Source organism: Chenopodium quinoa, unplaced genomic scaffold (assembly GCF_001683475.1).
Source record: "Chenopodium quinoa cultivar QQ74 unplaced genomic scaffold, ASM168347v1, whole genome shotgun sequence".
Classification (NCBI taxonomy): domain Eukaryota; kingdom Viridiplantae; phylum Streptophyta; class Magnoliopsida; order Caryophyllales; family Amaranthaceae; genus Chenopodium; species Chenopodium quinoa.
The window spans coordinates 290,374-317,708 of NW_018742441.1; the positions used below are offsets into that span (position 1 = coordinate 290,374).

Consider the following 27,335-nt stretch of genomic DNA (forward strand, 5'->3'; position numbering starts at 1 on the left):
ACAATTATGGACTTGTTATATTCTTGAAGTGTCATTTAGGATTCTAGTACTTTGGGCTTGAATTTTTCTTGTACTCTCATTTAGGATAATAATATTTTTACTGCTTCCAGTTTTGACTAGTTAGGGGTAAGACCTTCTGCACCCTAACCTTCCCAAGTCCAGCAGCAGGGCAATTTGTTCATGGAGCTAGGCTAGTAATTTTGATCTTGTTTGGTAGGCATAGTTCATGGTGATTCATGTCAAACAAGTTTTAACATTCATTCTTTAAGATGAGGTTCAGCATTACAAACTGTGAGACGGATAAGAGTTTACATCTTGACCTCACTAGACCACGTTAACGGCTGGAGTCATGTTGAGCTGTTTTGGTGGTCATGGCCCTCTTGCCCTCTTGGTACTGCAGGAGAGGTTGGTGGCAAAGTTAGCATAAGAATAGCAGGTTGCTATGGAAAGAGGAAATTTTTTCTGAAAGTTCCAACTGAATGAAATATGTTCTTGGTAGTCTTACCAATTCAGACACTACTGATGCCTCTAAATCGAAGCTAAATCATTATATTAAACGTGAATTTTAATTCGACCATCATGAGGATTGACATTTTCAGCCTCTTTGTCATATAAACTGAAAAACCTAGGGTTTTAGAAGTTCCTGAGGGAGGGAGTTATAAACAGTCTATTGTAACCTCATGTTTGGTTTTTTGCTTGTCACTGTTTACAGACCCGAGAACTGATTGAAGACTTGAAATCCACAGTTGGACATGGAGGAAGAAGTAAACTAGGAGCTGATACCGAGACCTTGCTGAGAATATTGTGCCATCGAGGCAATTGGGAGGCTTCCCAGTTTGTCAAGAAACAATTCAAGATACCCAAGTCAGCTTCTTAAGTGTATAAATGCAGTCATTACAATATATAGTACAAAAGAGAAATTGTGTCGACATGTCGTGATTGTAGACTTGTAAAGAGATGTAGTCTGATTTGAGATTTGCCGTGTAGCATAGCATATTGTCTTTGCAAGTCCTGTTGCCAAATTTTGTATTAATTCATATATTTATCTTTGTACATTCTGTTTGTCTATGTCTTTCCTAGGGATGATCAGAAGTCAGTGAAAATGAATCACTGAATATATTTATTTGCCAAAACATCTTTACTATGTAAAAAGAAAATTGTACAAAAACATCATTAAGCATGTATAACAAACAAATATAAATACAACCAAATACACCAAACTAAAACAAACAGGAAAGGAAACCTTGTGTGGTGTAACTAAGGCAACGCGCCTAAACAAACCTCCTGCTGATCCAGCTTTGTTACTGATCTTTGAACTAAATCCAATTCCTCAGTGGATTCCACCTCCATTTCATGGTTTGGATCCACTTAGTCTGGAGCACCTGATGATGAGAACTTGCATGTTTATGGGTTCAGCCCAACTCCCATGGAATATAACAAGCAAAGGGGACACATGATGCTGGACAGGAAGTGGACTTCTACTAAAAGGTGTTTTGAAGGTTCTGAAACTCTCATCCTTTGCAAGCAGCCCTCTCTTCGCTCTCCACTAACTGCTACTAGTCGCCATGTCCGGTACTTGGACATTGTTCCCAGGAGTCACTCTAAACCTATTCTTCCTTGGGAACGTCCTAATAGTGATGGCAAATTTGTGACGCATTTTGACGCCTCTCCCGATTTGAAGGGAAAATCTGGGGACGGGATTGGATGGGTGACTAGAAATACGGAGGGAGTAGTTCTGGATACCACTCACAAGTTTATTTGTGGTGTGTTAGATCCAACTCAATTGGACTTGCACGCTTTCAAAGAATTCACTTCGATGAAACCTAAATTCAAGGGTCATCAGACTCTGATTTCAGATAACAGTGCTGCTATTTATTGTCTGTATGCCCAGGCAAAATTGTGTCGTCCAGTGAAGAATGAAATTTTGAAGAACCTTGCTGCAACAGTTTTGAAACAAGTTGAGGAAAACTTTCCTTCCGATACGCATATCAAATGGGTTCCCAGAGAGGCTAATAATTTAGCGGACTCTATGGCTCAGTTTGCTCGATGGGAATATTTGGACAGAGTTGCACCTATAAAATAAGGTATATTTTGATGCCGTCCAAAACAAGTTGTATTTTGATTTTTGGATGCTTTAATGAGTTTTTACATTAACAATACTGTTTGTAGCCGGAGGATAGGCTTGTCTCACTAGTGTGGACATCTCTCAGCGGTGACTTTGTCCCCACAACAATATGCTATACAATTTCACCTGAATATTTCTATCAAACACAACCCAATTAACCCCACTTAATTTCACAATAAACGGATATTTCTCAAGACATAGACACAAATTCTCATGCGGATCCTTCTCTAATACCAACAGTCTCAACTAGACACAAAAATAAAAGGACTTCAACTACTACTATGAAAGCATCCAGAAATAAAAAAACATCAAAATATACCTTCTATTACTGCTCCGTATGTATTAATGGACAAGTTGCCCCTAAATTAATATACTAGCTTGGTTTTTCAAAAAAAAAAAATGGAAAATGGGTCAAATCGTGTTATTTCAGGTTGTTTGGGTTGGATTGGGTCTATTCTCTCTTTATATTTCGTGTTTGGTTCGAATTTGGTCGGTTGGATAAAAAATTGACAGCTCTACATAAAATGTGTTGAGTGGTTAAATGACTTGGGATTCAAGGGCATTTTTGGAAAATTAGGTTTAAAACTTGTAAGGTGAAGAGAATACACTATCGGCCTAAATGAGATGAACATAAAGAAATGGAGCTTCGGATGGAGAGATTGTTATATACATCCGGCCATCCGGGTGCGATTCACCTAAGAATACAATTGAATACAATTTCCTCATTTAGATCATTGTTGTTCATTTTGTCATCAAATGAAGAGCAAAAACAACTTTGGATTAGTTGGGTGCACCATTAATCACCCAGATGTATATAAAATTTACAACCTTAATATAGTACTCCCTCCGTGTATTAATAAATATTACACTTTGACCGGCACATAATTTTAGGCAATATAATTGACTTAAATAAAATAAGAGGTTAGTAGGATAGTTAGAGTATTAAAATATTATAAAAGAACGATAGCGGGGTTAATAGGTTATTGAAAAGTAATAAATATAAGTGGAAAGAAATAATAAAATAAGTATTAGTGAATTTGGGTGGAAACCATAAAATAAGAGATATATAATACTTATTAAAACATGGAGAGAGTATGACGCTTTTGGAGTTTTAATAAAATTAATCTTCCCCAATTATTTTGGAAAGTTGTGATAATAGGGATAATGTAGTAGATAAAATGTATATAAAGAAAAATCTTCTAAATTCATGTAATGTCAATAAGCTTCTATGTGTTGTCAAGCTCACAAACAAAATTCTTGTTCAATATTTTTGTTCAAGTCTTTGAGAATTAATAATCCTTTAATCAAATAAAATTATTCTCGCTCAATTCTCAAATAAATAATCTTTAATCAAAAGAAAAGATATCAACTATTTATCTATGGGTCCCACTAACGGATTCTATCCAAGGATCCATTAAGTGGTGGTGAAACCCAACTTTTGAATTTTTTTTTTTTTTTTTTTTTTTTTTGGTGTTATAATAAAATTTTGAAATTTTGTGGTTTAAAGGAAATAAACAAACAAGTTGTAAAGACGTCAATTAGCTGCATTTCACAGCAAGGAATAGGAAGATTGAGTCTTTGGTATAATTTCATTAGGGCATACAGTTTATTCGTTCTTTTTTTTTTCGCAATTAAAGCAACACAATTTTGTTCTACCCCTAAAATATGATCTGAAGAATATTTCTCAATTCATATACAAAAATAAACATCTTAATCATTAACATATCAGTTGCAGAAGAAAATTTTGCACTTGGCAGCAACAAGGTTTGTAAGCTCCTATTAATTCACAGGACCACAATTACATTCTCCCATTTTACTTCAATATACTTTAGCAAAAAATGACAATTTAAAATATGTCAATTCAGTTGAGTATCAAAACAAAATCTAAATGACATAATGCGGTAATGCCCACAATATAAACAGCATCTCAAACACGTACCTGATAAGGACCAAGCCCAGGCATCATCGGCATTTGTCCACCTTGAGGACGGTTGAATGCTCCTGCAGGAGGATACATTTGTGGCCCACTCGTACTTGGTGGGCCCTGCATATTTGGCATGCCATTTGAGAAACCTCCAGAGGGAGGCATTCCACCACTAGGCATAGGACCTGACTGCATAGGGTTCATGCCCATGTAATACCCTTGCTGCATTTGTGGTACCATTTGATTTGTAGCATTCTGCATTCCCTGTAACAGTACACAAGATCAACAGAGGAAACCAAAAGGAAGATTTCAAGCAATCCCCACCAAGGAGAGCTGTGAGAGAGGAAAGACAGACAAAACAACTAAATGAGATGCCCATTAAAAATAGGTACGAGATAATCATGTAAACCTATTCCCTTTAAGAAATCTGCAGAAGATTGGATAAACAAAAGCCCATAGAAAACCAAAAGGATACTAGGAATGAAACACACTCACAAAACTCAATAAAAGCCTAAAAACTAGTGGATATAAAAACAATGAAGTCAAAAACCCAAGTACACAATAGTAAAGTCCATGAAATTTTACCATAGGACCAGGCATTGGCATTTGAGATGATGTAGGTGGCATCGGCATGGATCCAGGCATTGAAGAAGGGATTGTTATGTGGTGGCATTTGGGGAGGGGGTCGATTATGTGGTGGCATTTGGGGAGGGGGTCGATGAATATGATGATGCGGATGGAGCGGCATATGAGATGGAGGCTGTAACTGAGGCATATTTGGAGGTGGCTGTGGGAAATTAGGCATTTGTTGGAGGATTCCTTGTTGTGGAATTTGTTGAGGATTATGTTGATATGATTGAGGTTGATTGGGAGGCATCATAGAAGGATGAGGGCCTGGTGGCAAAGGAGGTGGATGAGCCTGCTTCTGCTCTCCATGAGAAGAATTATCAACTGACGGAATGGAAAGAGGCATCGCAGCTCCTACACCAGGAATTGTACCCTCATTTCGTGACAGTCCAGGAGGAAATGGTCCAGGTGTTGTCGGCTGTTCCTGTATGGTAAAATTACCAGCTGCACGATTTGCAAAAGCAGGATTTTGTTCACCGTAACCTGCAGAAGAAAGGAAAGAAATTAGACAATGCAGCACGCAGGTCGCAAGAAGGCTGATATAGCTCCTCCATATACATGCTTATATAAAAAAAATACTACCTCCGTTTCATATTATTTGCAACGATTTGACATAAAGTAGAGAGGAAAAATGTCTAATCGTTGCAAATAATATGAAATGGAGGTAGTAAAATTTAATTGCACTGATGACATTACTTTAAATATATGTCTACCAAACTTCACCCTCTCTCTCCATAGGAGGCCAGTTGAATCACCAAGTCAAAACCCGTGTGGACAAATTCTCTTTATCTTACGAAGATAATACAGTAAAAATAAATTTTATTCACTAAAAATCAGTTTTGGACAATAAACTTATGTTGCAATCAGTAAAAATCAATAGCTTTGTATTATAAACTATACTAATGATTTGATTAAAATCTACACTAAAAATCAGCTTGATCATTACAACAACAACAACAACAAAGTCTTAGTCCCAAAATAAGTTGGGGTCGGCTAACATGAATCGTCATTACATAACAAGATAATCAGTCGAAAGAGTTTGAAAAAAGGTTGAGTAAAGTGAGAAAATAAGAGCATCTAGGAAATATTAAGAATAAAAACAAAACAAAACAAAAAACAGTTCAACATAAATCAGGTGAAGAGAACAGTCCGAGTGAAGACATGATGTTCCCCAAAAATTTAGAATTGAAATTTAAGATTCTCATCTTGGTAATAAAAAGAGCTAAAGAGCATGCAGACCAAAAATACAAAAGTAAAAACCTTGGTTGTAGCCAGCATTGAACTTATCCCGACCAGTATCAACCGGCCTATTTCTGCACCAAAATTTTGTCGTGTGATCATTGCTCCCACTGCAAAGAAATGAAGGAAATGGTTAGAGATGTTCTCCGTAATAAGCTGATTAATAATACAAAACTGCAGCAAACATTACATAATGTGAACCACGCATATAATATAACCCCATCAAAACATTAATAAGTTACAGTTTCACTTAGAGTGATTTTTTTCCAACAAACAGGTGTAACTGTCAGTAACTCCAGTCAATGAAACAACAAACAGGTGTAACTGGCAGTAACCCTGATAAAAATGATCTAATATTCTAATTTTAAAGGTATTCCTTTCCGAGTCCGCTCAAAAAGAGACACTGCATACTATACAAAAAATGAAGAATAAAAACCATTTGGCGAAACTGCTGCCTTTTTTACCTATCTGCTCCTATTTTCTTTGGTGCCTTTCGATTCTGAGCTTTTGTTATCTTGTAAGGCCTATTACCTATTATTTGCATTGCTGCTTTGTAATGTAATAAAGTTCTTTTAAAATGGTGGGAAAAAGTCTTCTTTGTTCAGCTTCTGTTTTAATATAGATATTCAATGATTGGTAAATTGATGATTGTTGCAGTCATTTTCAAAAAGTGTTTTAATTTTTTAAGAACTGTGTACCTAGCTTAAGTGACACTAATTTGAAATGATAGGGATACTGTGTCATTTATTTGCCTTCACTAATAAGGTCCAGTTTCCTTGTCCTTCTGAGTAGCCATTAAATCATTTTCAAAGGCTATTTCGGACTTTCTATAGGGCAATCCATGCTTATGCATATTTTTACGTACTAACAGGCAATGGAGCTAGAATATGAAACAGGAAAACCAAAGACCAATGACTTTTGATTGGGTACCCCATGCTTAGCATGAAAGCACTATTGGGTTAGTATCGGCAGCCATGTAGCTCGGAAATAGACAAAGGGAAAAATGGAAAGAATCAATACACCCACCCATATTGTTCAATTGGCAAGAGGAACCAGACCAATATGAATGTTTGGTTGACCACTGTCAAAAAAAAAAAAAATGAAACAGAAATACTGTCATCATCCTCCAATCGGGGTCTCCTCCTACTATCCTTGAATGTACAAGGTGTCAATTCAATACACCAACCAATTCAACCTGAAGGAATCCACCAGTATAATTTATTTTATGTTTGAAACTCTTTAAACCATGCTTGTTGGGAGTGTGCGTGGATTCTTGAGCATGGACAAGTTCATATTTTAGAGTTGTATGCATATTGTGCGCTGGCAATGTGTTTTGTGAGCAACTTTTTAGAAGTCAAATAAGCCTCATTATGGGGGTATTGGCATTTATAATCCTTCACACAAAATTCAAATAATAAAGGGTTCTATATTGATCAGGTGGTGTTAATTAACACACGTCTCTTCTAAATTAAGATAATGTATTCAATTTATTTCAATCTCCAATGAAAGTAGCGTTCAAATGTCCCCTTTCGTTTTTCTTGTTTGTACCCTCTAGGCACTCTCAAAACCAAATTTCTTGTGCATGGCTAGCAGCCTAGCACTCTTGTCACTAAGAAAGAATATACCACACATTCCGAGTTTCTGAACCTCAAAAAGGTGGATTGTGACAACAGAAGCTCATAGTTTTCATAAAAGAGAAAGGGAAGGAAGAAAGGGGACAAAAAAATTATCAATTCTCTTTCAATTAGTTTATTTTCTTCGCTATACCCACCCATTTTCCATCATCACTGCCACTGTCCTACTTCTGCCGCTAAAAGAAAATCACATTGCCTCTCTTCACAAATCAGAATCCCAGTGGAATTGCATATATGTTTTTATGGTAGCTGAGTGTAATCTCAAAATAATCAGATATGAAAATTAAAAGCTCAAAAATAACCACCATATAGGTTCATAACCAAGGTGATGTCATTTTCTTCCTTTTGTTTTTCCCCATCTACTGCCTCTCCCTCAGATCTGCATTTTCTCTTTTTGAAGATGGACAGGTGTTGGAGCAAATGGTGGTTGGGAGGTGGTGAAAGTAATAATCGACTATGACCTGGATTTAAGGATGGAGTCTGCCAGCAGCAATGGGGGTAAGAAAGCAAAGAATGGCTACATTGGATAGCTATGACAGTAGTGTGGCAAATGGCTTAAAGGTTGTTATGCTTTGGAGGTGATGTTTAAGGTGGATCAGGGGTGGTGAGAATGTGGAGGAATTGCAAAATTCTTGGGGGTGGAGATCGGTGTAGAACCATTTGGGATGATTCCATCCTGGAAAGAAAAATTTTGCAAACCAATAACACACACATGTAATAAAAGTCCCTGTTTCTCTTTCCCTTTTTTGTCCGCCCTTTAAACTTACAGCCATATAGGTGCATTCACACCACAAGCCCCAACCCACATTCTTATTTGTTACTCCCCTCGTCCAATATATAATACCATAGGAAAATGACATGAAGATTAACGAGGTAAAAAAGTAGAGAAAATATGGGAGTGTGGTCATGTGGATAGGGGCTTCAAGCCACAAGCTTAATTTAAAAATAAAAAATAAATAAAAAAAAAAACCAACTTAAAAAATAAGGTATGATTCAATTAATGTAGGACATCCTAGAGAGATAAATGTTTGACTTAATTTGGGATTGATGGAATACTATTAGAATAACTAATCAACATATTTCTACGATCATGTATTCCTGTTCATCTAGGAGATTAAACTCACCTGCACAAAATATATCCAGCAGGATGCCAAGCAAGGTCCCACACAGCATTATCATGGGCATTTGGAACTTCAATTTGTGGAGTCTCATGCCTGCACTCAGAATGTCATAGCGGAAAATGAGATTTATCATTAGCAATTAGAATATGACCTGCTATAAAATATCACTTAGTCAACAATATTTAAAATAATTTACTTTTTGTATGACTAATATTCAATCACCAGAAAAAAAAAATGCATTCGATTGTATCGAAGGGAAGTTTATCAGATCCCAACTCACAGAAAAAATTCCACCTAGTAAATTGCCAATAACAATAAAGTGGCAGTTCTTAATTTGATAATGGAATTCCATCATCAGATAGAAAAGCAGCCTTTAGCGCATAGCCACGCACAAAATAGAGCCCTTGGCTAATTTTTTCAGGAACAAAAGAGAGCCCTTGGCTGATCCTTTCAGGAACAAAAGAGAGCCTTTGGCAGATTCTTTCAGGAACAAAAGAGAACCTTTGGCTGATTCTTATAGGAGCAAAATATTACATAATTGGAAAAAAATTTAAAAAGAAAAAAAAAATTGTTCAAGATATTTGAACAATTTTGAGGGTTATTCCTTTTTTGAAAATTAACAAAGATGAGGGACAACAGAACATACCCTTGTTCATTAGCTATATCACTGTTATGTGCCGTACTAAAACTATTTTTGTCCCTCTTCTTTCTTTTCCACATAATTTAACTCTTCTCCTTCCTATTGTTCAAATTCCCTTTGATGGTTCTCTGTTTTAATTATGCTTTTACGAATGAAATTGATCCTAATCTCAGTAGGCTGTTTGAAATAGGCCAACTTTCCTTTAAATTTAGCCTAAGAAGCTGTGGTTTAACACACATACTCCCCCTTCCCCCCCCCCCCCCCGCTCTCTCTTTCTCTCTCTCTCTCTCTCCAACTAATCAAGTGAAGGGGTGATAGTAGCAAAATTAAGAGAAAAAGATATTACCCGACAAGCCAATGGAAAATGGAGCCATCATAACTTCACTGACAAAATATTCTTCATGAAATGGATGCCACGCCAATGCTGGTAAGAGGAAGAGGAAAAAAAAAGGGGGATAAACCTTCAATAACGTTGGTTTTGCAATCAATTCAAAGAACAAGGAAAATAGCATAAGACCATGCAAGTGAAAAAGTAGAGAGAAAAAAAAAAGGTGGGTGAGTATAAGCTTTTTATGTGAGGTCTTCCTAAATCTGATTTAATATACATGGGTGGGTGTGGGTGACATGTAGACTTTTCATTAAAAGGCTGACTTCAACCAACCCAAGCAGCAGAACCAGGATTATTTCAGTTGTGGGTCAGTGGGTGGGGGGATGAACTACTTGTACAATTTTTAAAAAATAATTCAATATTTTTAAAAGTAAAATAAAACTTTTCAGAAGCTACCAAGGCATAATAGATAAATAAAAAATATGAGGAAAGCAATCTTCATAAGATTTGAGCTCCTGACTACATGTCTGATTTGGGTGGCCTACCAACTAAGCTATAATAATTTTATACAAGGTTGTTTATGGCTTAATACAAATACTCCCTTGATTAATATTTTACTCAATTACTATTGACAGGGGAAGTGAATGGGGTGTACAAAAAATTTGGATAAAATGTAAGAGATAGGTTGTGAAAAGGTGGATGAAGTAGGAGAGAGTGAAAAGGTGTAAATGTTGAGAGGAAAAGGAGTCAGATGGTAAAATGTACTTGCCAAAAATAGATTATAGTAGAAGTGGGTGCATAAAAAAAGAATTAAAAATACATAGATTAGAGAGAGACTTTTTTCAACTGACATTCCTATCTCCAACCGCTAACACAGATACAGAAACTTGGTTTCGATCCTTGAAATATAACAGAACACAAACAGACACGTCTAATGAGGTCAAAACTTTTAAAGAGTTAGAAAATACACAAAGCATTTCTTCTATTCTTCCATGACATCTATACTTTATATATTAAAAAGCGTTCCTAAAATCGTTTATGTGCCACGTGGCACCCTTGCCACATCATCTTTCAACTATGAGCATATTCTAATGAAAAATGTTTATCATGAGATTTGAAGTCACAACCACTAAAATATGCATTAGAAATCTTAACATCTCATCTATTGATTAATCATGCTTTTATACTCGACTCATAAATATATATATAGATTCTCTGAATAAATAATTTATTCAAAGGTTAAATGAAAAATTATAAATAAGTAAATATGTAATAAAGAATGAACCTATCTATTTAATAATATATAATAAAGAATGAACCTATCTATTTAATTACAAGTGTTCAAAGTAACAACCCGGAACATCGCCAGGCCACACACTAGTTGATTCTTAAAAGCATTCCACCGTCAGTGGGTATTATTGAAATAGAATACTACTTTCAATCCCAAAAGTTCTTGGAAGTTACTATTTGAACACAAATTAATGTAATTGGTGAGAGAGTGTTGATGTAGTGAGTGGGTGCAAGAAAATGGTGGATACAGTAGGAGAGTGTAAAGAAGTGGGTGGTATAAGAAATTGTTCAAAAAAAAGTATGAGAGAATGAGTGGAAAGATGTTTTCAAAACTGCAATAAAGTAAAAGTGTACAGAACTTTCGGGAACAGACTAAAACGGAAAGCGTAAAGAAATTTCAAGAGCAAAGCCACGAATGTAGTACATAGTTGGTTGGTACTATAGTTTTCCTATTCCAACTATTGCACATAACATATCCATAATATCAGCATACTAGTCTCCATAAAGAATAATACTTCCTTCCTCCCATTTTATAGGGGTATGATTTCCATTTTGGGATGTTCTAAACCATATGATAAAGGCCTGATTTTCCAGAAGATAAACAAGGCGCATATTAAAAATGTAAAATTCAAACCATATCTTTTAAGTGGATAAAGCATATTTCAGAAAAGATTGTTCTATGAAATAAAGTCATTTTACTTTCTAAAGAGAAATCCTGAATCATTTTGCAGCTATTTCTCCATATTTCCTCCTATTTACAGTAGCAATGGAAACCAAGGAAAGGAGGGAGTTCACGGAAGTTAGCTCCCTTATTTAAAAATTTGGGTAGGAAAGAGAAGTTGTAACTTAATTGTACAAAACATGAATATGATTAAACAGAATGAATGAACCCATTTGGTGGGGTAAGGCAAGATGAAGGAGAGAATAATATTTGCCATGTCTATATAATAATAAAAATGTTGTTTTCCCAACTTTTCACAATAGCCTTTAAAATTTCAATATTCAAATTATATGCAATCTATTTTACCTATTTCTTATAAAAAAATTTCAAATAAATACGTATTTCACTAAATTGTTAAATATTTTTTAGGAACCCAAAATTCCCATAACTTCCAAAATTAACTTCCATATCCCATTAACTTTCCTTAGTAGCTTACTAAATTATTTCATAAAATTTAAATCCCGTGCATTAGAACGGGTATGTTCTAATAAGTAATTGAAGTAAAAGTAGAAAGATCTATGAAAAGCAAACCTAAATGGGAAGTAGGAAGATGAATGGGCAACAAAGGGAGTAATCTTTTTTATTTTATACGGTGTAATCTTTTATTTTCATGAGAAGTCATTATCCCTACCAGTGAAGTCCTTCCTGTGGCCACGAAATGATTCAAGCTCCTTCATAGCCCTTATGTCATAAAGCTGCAACAAGAAAATGACAGTATACAAGGTCAATCTATACACAATGATTTGATAACATATTAAGGAAAGGCTATAGTACTGATTCCTTCACATATCCTTCACCCTACCCACCCTCCATATGCGTCAGGAAGACAAATGTAGACGGTCACAAAAATGAATATAATTTATACCTTGATAATTTGATCCTTGGAAGCAGTTAGTACCCAGTTGCCATTGTCATTCCATTTGACACAAAGCACAGTGTTCTTGTGACCATGACTGAACAATACAAGCAAAGTTAAATGCAAGAAAATTTAATTAATCTAAATTAAATAGTTACAGAATACAGGAGTATGCACATATACATACAATGAGCTAAAGCTCCTTTCCAGTCTTAGCGTCCCAAAGTTTCACAAGGTTTTCTTTACCACCTGAGCAGAAAACTATATAAACATCTTTGAATTCATGGGTAAAATTGCAGTAGAGAGCTAACAGCCTTACACACCTGAAACCAGTAGAGACTTTGTGGGGTGCCAATCAACACTCTTCACATCCCAACCATGGCCTGCCTGAGTTCAAGCCACAAGTGCAACAGTCTTAGGTTATAATAAGCACAATAAACACTATTGAAGAGAGGAGAGGAGAAAAGGAAAAAGGTATGCTAAAGGCAATTTCAACTAAGCAATTTAGGCAGCCAAACTAAAGAATATATCACGTGCATGGCATAGTTGGCTTCCAGCTACAAATATACAAAGCACATTACCTGTTAATGACGTCTCCTCCTGACACTTGGCAAAATCCCAAACTTTTACTGTAGTATCATCAGAGCAAGAGCAAAATTTCAGGTCTGTTCTGCAGAAGCTGTTACAAAACCAGAATCCACATTAGAGATATTAATTAAAACTCCAACCACCAAATATTAATAATAACTACCTCAGATCCCGCACTGATTCTTTATGAGCAGATTTGTTGGCCTTGACATTGTTCATATTGTTCTGCCAATACCTAGCAAAAACGCAGTTAGGACTTAGGAGTATCATGACAACAATTATCAATTAAATCTAAATAATTCATTAAAAATACATTACTTTATTGCGCCTCCATCATCCCCGGTGACCATCCAATTCTCATTATGACTCCATACCATAGAACTGACAGCTTGTTCATGAGCCTCCACAAGTTAAACCATTGGGTGTCCACTATTATCATAAGCCAGTCACAGCGCAGTGTAAAAGTAAGTAAGATGGAAAATAGTTCACATTGAACACATATGGGCAGCCACTTCATTACCAAAAATGACACAATTGCAAGAAGCATATACTGTAACTCTACTTCAACTACTTCCTTAGTCCTTTGCAGCCTAAAACTTCCAATGGTTTTGAGACAAAGGTATTGCAAGAAGCATAGCAAACCCTCAAACCCTATATCAACAAGTAAAATGATACAAAGGACCAACAACAACAGTTGCAAACTTACCAGAACACGATTAATAGAGCATCGGTTTTTGTTTAAAGATGTGTGAACAAATTTTGCTGCAAAGTTGTTGATGGATTATCAGAATAAGCAGCTGGAAGCAACAACTGCACCAACATTTACAAGAAAACAACAATGCGAAAAAACAATAATTCTTTTCTGCGGCTAAGAATTTGACAAAATGAAACCCTTTCATACTTCTAGGTAGCATTCCCAATATGCAATTTCTAGCAGGTAAACAATCTTTTGAGAATAATAGTAAACGAACAATATTTTGAAAATTCAGATAATTTATGAACAAGGCATAACTTCCTCTGTTTTTCGAAGCTCAAAACAGTTCAACTTATGCACTACAAATAAACAAATTTTTATGCTTTATTCATAAACAAACTTACAATTAGACTAAGTTATAAAAAAAATTGTTAGTTTTGTCTCAATGTTTATTTTTTAATTTAATTTTTTGCATATATTGTTAATAGACAATTAAAGATAGTAATAGTCAAAAATCTCAGATTTGTGCATTGGAAATTGTAAAAGTCAAATGTTGCAAGCTTTATAGAATGAAGGATGTATAATATAAGAATTCATATTTTAAAAAGAAAAAAAAAAAGTGCTAAGAGGCCACTCACATCAACAGCAGCAGCAGGAGTAGGTTGCAATATTGTTCGGTCTCTTGAATCCCGTTGCCACATGCGAACCTGTAAATAACGGGTATAAAAAGAATATTTGCTCAGAAACTCTACATTAGCAACCATAAGTATAAGTAAACTTCAAGACAGGGCAAGAAGTAACAAAATTTTCAGCTTAACCCACTTCAATGAGTGATCAGTAATTCAAACAACCAGGGAAAAATTCCACAAAGATACTGCAGTTCAATGCACATTTAACAATAATATAAAGAGGAAGTTCTCTATACGTATCAAAATGCCATAGCCTAGGTGAAGGCCTACATATAAACACAGATACATGATATAACCTACTGCAAAACATTCATGTAATCATGCTTGCATGGCTACTGACATATGATATTGCAGTAATTCAAAATCCAGCATAAACAATTATCAAAACCCAAAAAAATAAAGCATTTTAATCTGTCATTATCTACTGCTTCACCTTCATCACTATATTCTCCTAAATCTTTAATCTCTCCAGGTGTAAAACACACCTTGATATGTCACTGCAGGCACTGTCACAAGACTCACAAGTCACAACTAAGACGAGAAGCAATGAAGCATAGTTTGAGGAGAGAAATATGCAAGCGGGGAATTAAGTTCTTATCTTATTATATTCCTTGCGAAATCTATTACAATCTTTGAGAAGCACATTTTGAAGAGCTTAAAAACAAGCGATGGAAAAACCTATTAAATTCCTTAAGAAAGATCTAGTCTCCATTCGTCAATAGAAAGTCTTTTTAAATTTCTTCAGAAATTAATCGACAAATTGTAAGAAAGAGCTCAAATTGAGGCGGAAAGAAGCAATTTCATTCCATCCAAAAGTATAATTTCAGTTGTATGTTGTTATGTATAATTGTATACCACTCTCAAGTATACATTTGTCTCCATTGTTGATTAATCAAATAATTTCTTTAGCAGTTGTTTTCAAATTCATAATAAAAAATTTACTTCATAAACATCATGATATATGTTGAAAAATCAGGATATGAATTCTAATAATTTTCAAACAGTGTATTTGGTACTAATTTCTGAAATTCAAGTTCAAGAAAGTGAATCCAATGAAATTAAATTATATCCTTGTACCCAAACACTGACATGAAAAACTAGGGCATTGCCTAGGATCGCAGGTGATATTAAGGGTGAATGTCCAAATTTATCAAAATGCAGAAGCCCCTGCCATGTCAATTGGAGATGCATTGATTGAAATATACTCTGTTTTTAATACCTGAAGATATCGGACAATTGTGCTTGTATAGTCCACAGCTCGTCTTTGTGTAAGCTTTCTCATCCTTTTTGCAGCATAACTATCAGCGTGAGCTACACAAGGAAAATCAAAAAAGAAGTGATCACTTCAGCTTTATTCAGTAACACTCTCTCTCAGAACAACAAGTAAACCACCAAAACTATTCCCAAAGTCTCAAATAATACAAAGTAATCAGCTTTCCTACAATAATGATAATTTTGATAGATCATAAGCCTCTTCATGTACTATTGTTCATTAAATTAGTTCCCTAAACTCATCTCATTAATTAATCACAATCCAATGACACTATTCAGAAACTCACAATGTCCTCAAATTTTTTTCCGCCACCTAACACTGTAGATCTGTAATCATATTCCGTAATTCTAGGTGGGGAAAGGCGTTGGTCCAAAAACAGGATATTGCCTAGGAGCTCAGGTGATATCAATTGCCCCTTCCATGTCAATTGGAGATGCATTGATTGAATTATACTCCGTAATTAATACCTGAAGATATCGGACAATTGTACTTGTATGGTCCACAGCTCCTCTTTGCGTAAGCTTTCTCATCCTTTTTGCAGCATAACTATCAGCATGAGCTACACAACGCAAATCAAAAAAGAAGTGATCACTTCAGCTTTATTCGGTAACACACTCTCCAGAACAACAAGTATACCACCAAGACTATACCCAAAGGTCTCAAATAATACAAAGTAATCAGCTTTTCTACAATAATGATAATTTTGATAGATCATAAACCTCTTCATGTACTATTGTTCATTTAATTAATTCTCTAAATCTCTCATTTATTAATCACAATCCAAGGACACTATTCAGAAACTCACAATGTCCTCAAATTTTATCCACCACCTAACACAGTAATCATAATCCGTAATTCTAGGTGGGGAAAGGCTTTGGTCGGTGGGGTGGAGATTGTGTTTTGCTTTTTAACGAATATGGTCAATAAGTATGCAGGTGTTCCTACATAATCCAATTCAAATGCAGAAATTCTAACAGCGGCATAAAGTTCACACTTTTTTCCATACTCAATCAAAAAATCAGCAACAATTGAACTAAGCTTGACCCTCTAATTCCAAACATTATTTCTAAAAACATAAACCTTAACAATTTCGAAACCCTACATACACCCAATAAACAATTCAATTAATCTAACAATTAACCAAAAAGCTCAACCAATTCACAATAAACAATCCCTTAAATCCCAAATTCATAAATTTAATCACTTAAATCTCGAAAATCCAATGACGTTGCTTCCCTACACTACAATTCACCAAAAATCAAACTTGACAGTCTAATTCTAAAGATAACGCCCAAAAACATAAAACTAATGCCACAACAATTTCGAAAACTCTTCCAAACAATAAAACTAGATAAACAATTCAATTAATCTAACAATTAACCAAACAAATCAACCAATCCCACAATAAACAATCCCTTAAACCCCCAATTCATAAATTTGATCACCCGAGCCTCGAATATCAAACGACATTGCCTCCCTATACCACAGTTCACCAAAAATCAAACTTGACAGTCTAACTCCAAGCATAATGCCCATAAACATAAAACTAATGCCACAACAATTTTGAAAACTCTTCCAAACAATAAAACTAGATAAACAGCTCATTAATCTAACAATTAACCAAACAATTCAACCAACCCCACATCAAACAATCCCCTAACCCCCCAATTCATAAATTTGATCACCCAAATTTCGAAAATCAAACGACATTGCTTACCAAAAATCAACTTGACAGTCTAACTCTAAACATAAAACTAATGCCACAACAAAACAATTTCGAAAACTCTTCCAAACAATAAAACTAGATAAACAACTCATTAATCTAACAATTACCCAAACAATTCAATCAACCCCACATCAAACAATCCCTTAAACCCCCAATTCATAAATTTGATCACCCAAATCTCGAAAATCAAACGACATTCCTTCCCATTTCCTTACACTACAATTCACCAAACAAAACACAAATTGAGAAAAGAAATTACATTCATAAGGAGATTGTTGAGGATGATGAAAATCGGGAGGAGGGAGATTAGTGGAAGAAGCAGAAGACTGTCGCATCGTAGTAGTAGGAGGAGGAGGAGGAGGTGGGCCCCGGTGAAAGTCCATTCCAGGAGGCTGTTGGTGCTGCGGAGGAAGCAGCGGGTGCTGCTGGTACTGAGGCGGAGGATGCTGCATGTGTGGCGGTGGTGGGTGTTGCATGTGGTGCGGTGGTGGTTGGTGCTGGTGCTGGTGCTGGTGTTGGTGTTGGTGTGTGGTGTTGGTGTCGTTGCGGGTGTTGTTGTTGCTGTTGTTGTTGCTGTTGCTGCGGTGGTGGTGGGGGTGGAGGTTCACCGTACATCATGGTTGTGGAGGAGAGAGAAAGGGGGGGTGAAATTGAGAGATGAGGTGGTTTAGGGTTTTAGAGAGAAGTGTGGGTGTTGCATAGAGTGTAAAGTTTTGGTACGGAGGGGTGTTCTAAGGCCCCTTTCGTTTTAGCTGAACTGAATTGAAACATCTAAAATGAATTGAACTAAATTAAACGGATTGAATTGAATCAAAATGAACGGAATTGAACTATACTAGATTGAAATGACTTGAAGTGAACTGAAATGAAAATAAGTCCAAAAGGTTAAGGCATTAATTTAGAGAGGGTGAAAGTTGACAGAACACGATAACACAAAATGAATCAAACATGAAAAGAGGGGCTAGTGATTAGTGTCAAGGGTTTACTACCCATTTAATTCGATGGATCAACGCGACACATCATGTTTACTCGTAATAAACAGGTCATTAGTATTTAGTGATGAGATTTCTATTAAAATCTAATTTGTGGAATAGGAGGTATATCACGACATAAACTAAGCACTGAAATAGCGAGTTAGTGTCAAAGGCTATCTACATGTTGAAATAAATGGGCCAACAACATTTGTATGTGATAATATGTTCATCATGGTATGAAGAAATGTGTTTCATAAAAAAATTTACCCTTACTCTCCCTTCCCTCTTCTCCCCAAAAGTGCATGAACATCCGTGAGTATATACATATTCCCTCTTTTTTCACTCTTATCATTTTTCTCATTTTAATTTGAATATAATGGTCCATATTGAAGCAAGGCTAATTGAAAGTAGAAAAAACTTGGAAAAATATAGTTGCGCAAAAGTGAGAATAGTTTACTTTGGATGTTATTTCACATGTTAAATTAACAAAATAGCTACCATTGGTTGTTGATGCAGTGGTGATTGAGGATGCACTTAGTAGCGGAAATCGCGTGTTCGATCCCCTGCAACAACAATTGGGAGGGGATTGGAACATAACCACCCATAACTGATTCATGAATCCGGATTAGCCCAAAGGGTGAATCGGGTGGAACACCAAAAAAAATAACAAAATAGCTACAAATCACAAAGTATAGTTAATTACCCAACAATTTCATACAAACAACTCATACAATCAACAATTATGCAATTGACTCTTCATATATAATTAGTTACTCGATAATTACCGAAGTCATGTGTCATTCCTCATAAGGGATTCGGTCCGAAACGAACTGAACTAACCCGTACCGAATTGGACCAAAGAGAATCAGTTTCATCTCCTAACTAAGAAATTTAAAATTTTGATCTTTAATCTAGTACGATCAAAACTCCTTCGAAATCGTTCTTTAGATTGGACCTTTTTTTTTGTTTAAAATTTTTAAAATTAAATAGGTGGTGTTGGCAATGTTGAAGCAGCTTGAAGATGGGTTGGAGGAAGAGGATGAATGTGGGTTGGAGGAAGGAGAAAATAACTTTTGTTTGCTTGTTGAGTTAACTGCTTAACGCCAAATAACTAGAGTTGAACATAGGTAACTCGAGCATCCCACAAGTTCCATATACAGGAGCGGACCTTCAGTAGGGGCCTACTGGGGTGTAACACCCTATAAATTCCTTTTCTTTAAAAATACATGTTTCCCCTTTTAAAGTACGAAATAGGAAAATCTAAGACATTACCGCCACCGTGAAAACGGCTAAGGCAAATATCAAAGACACACAGCGGAAGACTATTTTAAAAACATTCAAAGCAATTCAACTTTAAAAGTCAACCAAACGAAAGTAAAGTCAAACTTAAGTAAAACAAAGTCAACCTACAACTTGGAACCATCATAGGCCCTTATTTAACCAAACCGACTTAAAAACCTTTGTGTTAGTCTCACAAGCATATTATAATAAAATATTCAAAGCAATAACACATCATAGACTTATGGAAAGCTAGCATAATTCGCTCTTCACTCATGTCCATCATGAATATGCCTCATCACCTCAAAAGCTTCTCCCTACTAGTTTAAACTACTCTCCATTAAAAATGGGTCATCATAGGGCCAAAGTAAAGATAAGGCCAACCAAACATACAAACACACAATCAGCAAAACTGAGTACATAAGTGTAATTAAACACACTAACATGCTTTCACCTATCAACACACAACTTACCTTGTTGCACCTTTTACAAGCATACAACATACAACATGACTCTCAATTAAATAGTCAATTGATTCGTTTAGCATTGATTACGCATTGAACGGGTTTCCCCCTAACCTGCCCCAATAAAGGGGTACTAACACGGGAGCTAACCGTGACAGTATAAAAGAACCACTTGTAAGTGGCGGAATTCCTGCGCATAATAATAAAAAGGAAAATACAGCGTCCTGTACTCCCAGTAGAAGTCATGCTCAAATATAAAGTCACATAACTCCCCCCATGTGTTCATACTCAAGGTATATACGTTGCAAGAGTTTTGGTGCGTAATCTCTTTCACTTTACGTAATTTACATATTTTTAAACTTGGTGATGACTCTTAAACCATAACACAATCAATCATTATAATTACTCAAATGATTAAACATACCAATTTAATTCTTGAATAATTAGTGTCCACATAATATTTAATGTTGAACCCTTTTTAATCTATTTCGGTGTCAAAGACAGCTTAAACGCATAATGCGCCAAAATTCCTATCCATCGGTGTTAAAAACACCTTAAGTGCACTAAGGCACCAACATACAATTTATTCCTTGTGTACATAGACACTTAAATAGCTATTTCCTCATGCTTATAGCATCAATAAAAATTATATGAACCATAATAAAATTCCTTTTCAATATTCCAAACCAAATTAAACATTTAGTTTAATTAAACATGCTCTCTACCATGCCAATAATAAAAGTGTGGTTCATATATAACATGCCAAAATAATTATTTTCAATCACTAATCCATCACAAATAATCCATGCTTCACAATTCAATCACCAATATCAACCAAATAATAAATTCCAATCAAAACCTATCATGATACTATTTGGAATTAATTATTCAAACCTAGCATGTTCCTACATCACCAAATAAATACCAAGTACGCGAACGTACCTTGAATACGATCTTAAAATCGCCACGACTATATGAAATCACTCACTTGAAAGTCTCCTACAATCCAAAATTACAAAGAGACATTACTACCTATTCAATATAAATTTCCAGCAATATATACACTCTTTAAATCACTCATAAACCCTCTAAATTAAAATAGGCTAAAATTTAATTTAAAACCCTTACTTTTATTCCCAATTAATGGGTAATTAAAAATCCTTTCAAGAAACTTAATTATAGCTTATATACGAAAATTCCAGCTTTATTAAATCACTTATAATTTCTGTAATTATGTTTAAAAACCCTCAAATCAAAGGTTTAAACCACCCTAGATCATATTCCTTTAATATTCAATTATTTACAAACCTAGGGTTTCAATTTGGGGCTTTTTAATTAAAATTAAAATCTGAAAATTTATTTACACCATACTTAAATTCAAACATCACACCATCATCACAAAACCCATAATTAATAATTAGATTTAGGATTTAAAACAAAAGAATAAAAACTTCGTTAAAAATCAAAAACTGCCCGAAAATCATATTTAGAGGCTGAATTTGGCCACGAAAGGGTGGTGCTCACTACCATGGTTAGTGAGTTTTTCTTAAAACGTTGTTTCCACATGGAAAACACTACTGTTTTTATCAAAATCGGATGAGTTCAGAACCTGATCGGGATTAAAACGGGTTTTTTTTTGTGTGTGTGTGTCGCCGGACAGCAGCCAGCACCACAGCCGGCTGCTGTCGTGCTGCTGGTGGCGTCGCTGCTCCTGCCGGCGCTGGCTGGTGGCGCGGTGGCCCACTGGGTGGTGCGATGGTGGTTCGAAAAAAAAGAGGGGAAGGGGAAAAGAAAGAAAAAGAAAAGAAAAATAAAGGAGAAGGGAGAGAAAATTACCTTGGGTATTCTCCACTCTAGGCAAAGTTTAATTTGCCCATGTGTTGAATATTTATACCCCTTTTCTCTAGAATCCCTCCTTCCCTTGAATTCCTTTTCTATCCTTACTAATCCCTTTCCTAATAAAACTTGACTTTTTTTTTTTATAAAATCTTCCTTTTATAAAACTTTCCTAAAATAATCCCATCTTATTAAAATAATTAATTAAATAAAACTTTCCTTTTATAAAATATTTCAAATTTATTAGAATAAATAATTAAAACGCCACAATAATTCATTTCGAATTATTTAAATACTTTACAAAAATACTTATTTAAATTAAAAATACGTATGAAAATACGGGGTATTACATGGGGCCTGACTTGTAACACGCCAATATAATTCTCTCTTTAAAACTGTGTGTACCCTGAACAAATCCAAGAGAATTACTGACGTGCTACCGCCACGTGTTCAAACGTTAAGGCTATATCAGAAGTTGGCAGCGGAAAAATTAATTAAGTTATAAATAAGTTTCAAAACCAATAAACAAAAACCAAATTAAGTCTTACAACTTGGAACCATTAAGGCCCTTATTCAAAACTCAAACTAATAAGGGTAGCATAAAATGAAAACGAGTTTAAATAAATTCAAAATTAAGTAGCAAAATAAATTGTGAAAAGCAACCAACACTCCACTCAAAATCCCACCACCTAGATGCGAATGCTACATGTGTAAGAACTTGTGGTTAATCTGCTCCCCAATATTACAAGTGTAAAAATTGGATCGTCACAAGGTCATTGAAAGGCGAAGGCCATGACCAACAAAAGACACACAAAGCACGCAATCAGCAAAGCTGAGTACATACAAGCTGCGAAATATAATAAGAAATCCCTAGCATGCTACTAATAATCAATCATCACGCATCATTAAATTATAGACTCAACATACAACTCAACTGTCAGTTTTACTAAGACTTCCCTAGTTAATAGTAGTTAAGTCATTTCATTTTATTCTTCGGATTAAGCAATAAACAAGGTTGTCCATCCCATGCTCCATTTGGAACATCAATAAAAGAAAAACCCCATGCCTCCTTTCGGAAACATCAATAAAACATCCAACGACCACGGGCGCGACCTCCGTGACCGTAGCTAGTATGAGATCTCATCTAACTCCTAGTTTTTTGAAAAGTATTTGAAATAAGAGACTCGTAGATCAGACGACCTCTAGAAAAGTGCACGGCTAATACCCCGTGTACCCCAACCTCTGATTATCATTACTCCAGATGTGCATAAATCCAGAGTTTTATTGCTCATCCATCTTGCACTTTACGTGATTTACAAGTTTAGTCTTGGTGATGGCTCATATACAAAACAATACAATCAATCCAATATCAATTCAATCAAGTAAAGCAAGTTTCCAATTTCAATTCTTGATTTATTAGTGACAATCATTTTTTATTATTGATTCCTTTAACTACCTCGGTGTATAAACACCTTGAGTGCATAAAGCACCCCACAATCTTAACCTCGTCTTATAAGACTTAAATTCCTCCTTTACTCATTCTATCTCAATAATCACGAATGAGTAATAAATAAATCATTTCACATAATCACGTACCTTTGCCTCTAAGCGCATCTTACAAAATCAATGCATAATAATACTTCCAAAGTAGCATAATACACAACATACGGAAATCACAATGTATAACCAAACAATTTAGCCCAGTCTTCTCTGTACATGATACTAGGTTCTTGATACATCCCTAAACATGCTTCTAAAGGCAAGGTTTCGTAACTCGTACGTACCTTGAGTAAACGAATTGGTTGGCCACTTAACCAACTAGAAATCACCCTCTATAAAGTCCTCTCCTAAACCAAACAATAAGATCTCAATCAATACCCAAGCAATCAAATTTACAGCAATATAACTTGATTTAAAACTCATTAAAACTTCCTTAAAAACATGTTTTTTATGCTCAACTAATCAATAGAAATTCAATAGGAACAAAAGCCCTAAATTAATTGATCATTAGAACCCTAAAATCCCAAATTAAATAAATTAAAACCCTAAGTTTTATATAATTACAAAATCTGAAAAATTAAAACATCATTATATAATCTGAAAATATGAATTGAAACACCCAAAATATAATTTTCATACTAATAAAACTAATTTCAAACAATTAAAATCAAATCCAAAATAATTTAAAACACATTAAGCAAAATAAGACAAAAGAGGAAGGAGAAAAGGGGCGGCTGCCGGCAGGGTGGCAGCGGCGCCGAGATCAGGTGGCCGGCGTTCCGGCGATCGGCAGCAGCTGGTGGTGAACAGTAGCAGCAGCAGTAGTAACGTGAGAAGTCTCACGTAAGGAGGAATAAGGGGAAAAAGAAAAAAAAAGAAAGGAAAAGGGAAAAAGAAAAGAAAAAGAAAATAAGGAAAAAGAAAAGAAAATAAGAGGAAAAGAAATAAAGACTAACCTTTTGTGTGGAAAATTTTGGGGATGTATGGGGTATTTATAGGAGAGAGAGTTGTAGGGTAAGTAGGAATATTGGGCCTCATAAAAATAATGGGCCAATTAAGAAATAAAAATGGACTAAGCTTTGTTTATATGGGCATAAATTATAGAATGATGGTTCATAAAAATTTCTTTGTAATAACATCGTTTATCAACCCAAAAATAATTTCAAACTTTTGAAATTAAATTCCGAAAAAATACAAATAAATATTATAAATAAAATAAAATTTCATTTATAAAATATTTAAAAATACGCGGGATTACATGACCCCTGGTACAACCCAAAAAGAAACTTAGTCTTAAAGCCCAACTTAAAAAATTATACTCCGTAAGCCCAAAACTACTGCAGTAATTGTCTTTCTCCTTTTTTTTTTTTTTTAAAGACGTTTGGTGCCAATTTTATTAAACAATGGACAACTTGTCCATTACAATGTAAGGAGCAATTACAGAGGGGCAATAATTCTCCCACACTTGTTCGACACCAAACGGAACTAAATTACCTTGGTGATGAGCGAAAAAATTCCCATCCCTTTTGACATGAGACCAAGCAACAAAATCAAAACTAGAACTAAGATAAAAAAAAATATCATCGATCACCGAATCAAGGTATGTGAAATAGGTTGAAGCCTTCGAGAGACGAGCTATAATGTGTTGGCAATCCGACTCAAAAATCACCTTCTTGCATCCATACCTCTGAGCCAATTTCATTCCAAAATGCAGAGCTTTACACTCGGCTATCTCAGGTGGCCAGTAGCCACGAACTCGTCTCACCCCTGCAAAAATAAACTCTCCAGCAGCATTTCTAGCCGCTGCCCCAAGACCAATCCAACCTTCAGTTATGAGGCAAGTGTAGACACCCATTTGTGTCTCCCCAAAACCAAACCCAGTGATGAGTACCTTTCACGTCGAATCATAATCGAATGAAGCGAAAGTGTGGCAAGTCTAGTGTTGCGGAAAGTTTTTATTTCTTTTCTCTTCTTTCTGTTTTTGAAAACTTATTTTAAGAAAACAGCCAATCCAGTTTGGTTGGTCCATGATATGGGTCCAATAATAGTGTAGTTGGATGAGGCTTGCAAAGAGCTTTCCAACGATATATTATATACTAAACTGGGCCCGATTTGAGCTTTATATGCGGCCCAATGATCTAGGGGAGGGCCTAATATGATTTATCATTCCTAATGCAATAAGGAATGGTTTTAGTCTTCTAGAATCTTCTAGAAGGTTCTTTTCATTCCTAATTCAATTAGCATTGATAAATTGACTTTTGTTGACTTTTCAGAGTTTTAATCAAAATCAAATAGCATTTTCGAAGGAATTATATGATTTTATCCTCCAGTACGGTAAACTTATCGGATTTTCGAAAACGCGTTAGTATCAGGCTTGGCGCCTAACCCCAGGCCTTGGTGCCTGGAACCAGGCCTGACGCTAGTGCTGGTGCCTGGCGCCAGCTAGCCAGGGTTGGCGCCAGCTCTGTTTTCTGAGCGTCAGACTCTGTTTTGATATTTTATCTTTTTTTGGCTGATTTTCTCTATAAATATCGTATTAAAAACTCCGTTTTCATTCACCAATTCTCACCATTCATCACCAATTCTCACCATTCATCACCAATCCTCACCATTCATCATCTACATCTATCATTCACCAATTCTCCTCATTCACAAGTTTTGATTAGCATTCTTTAATTCATTCATCTCTTTCTTTCTTTCTTTTAAAAACTTTGCTTTTAATACAAAATTCCGCATTCACAAGATCTAGAAACACCTAACCATATTCGAAGTTGCCTTCGCCCTAGACGTGAAAGGTTTTAATTTCTGAGGGTTTGGTCCCAAATCTCTCTTTCAATTATTTAATTTAATTGTTTTGATTATTATTTTTCTTGAAGTTACTAACGTGTGTATTTTGTTATTAGAAAGAGGTACGAAGCATCAAAGTAAGTATTTTATTCATTTATTGATATTATGATGTAGAAATCATGTTTATATTGTGACAAGCGCACATTAGGGCGCGCTTTAAGGCATATAAATGGGTGATTTTGGATGTATTTAGGCCCGTTTTGGTCGTTTATTGCCTTGTTACACTCGTTTCCTTCATATTACGTGCTTCACGGGTTTCGGTCTGTTTTTGGTGTGATAACAGGTATAGTTGACCAAGTTATGTCGAGTCCCGAACCATTGGTGCGTAATCAGGCTATTATCGATCCTAGTCCACCAAGCTAAGGCTTTGCTGCGGTTCTCAAGGCCTTGAAAGGCAAGTTAAGTAGCAGGCAAGGCAGAACAGTTCACAAATATGACACCTTTTCACTATTTTGCTCACAACTTTCGGTATACAAATGATAATGGAGTGATTCCAATTGCATTGGAAAGTAGACTTGAAGAGCTTTCCAACGATATATTGCACGCCTTAAACGGAGCTCTGGATAAGAAGTTGTGACTGTTTTAAGAAGACCAAAGTGCCTACAACCTTCCTGCCTATGCTGCACGGCCGTGCCAGGCATTAGCACGGCCGTGCCAGATTCAGCACGGCCGTGCCAGGCATTAGCACGGCCGTGCCAAGCCAATTTCCATGCCCGTGCCAGTGCCAGATTCAGCACGGCCGTGCCAGATTCAGCACGGCCGTGCCAGGCATTAGCACGGCCGTGCCAACTTCAGCACGGCCGTGCCAGGAAGCTGCACGGCCGTGCCATATATAGCACGGCCGTGCCAATTTGAAGAAGAAACCCAGTTTACTTACTGACAAGCTAGCACGGCCGTGCCAAATACAGCACGGCCGTGCTGATCCAGGGTTAACTGCGCGCTTGACTTCTCCGAATTAGAA

General features: G+C 35.7%; 1 pseudogene; it reads right to left on the bottom strand.

The window, feature by feature from the left end:
- Nucleotides 1–886: 886 nt before the first annotated feature.
- LOC110716718 lies at nucleotides 887–25,382 on the bottom strand (annotated as a pseudogene).
- Between the last annotated feature and the right edge of the window lie 1,953 nt (nucleotides 25,383–27,335).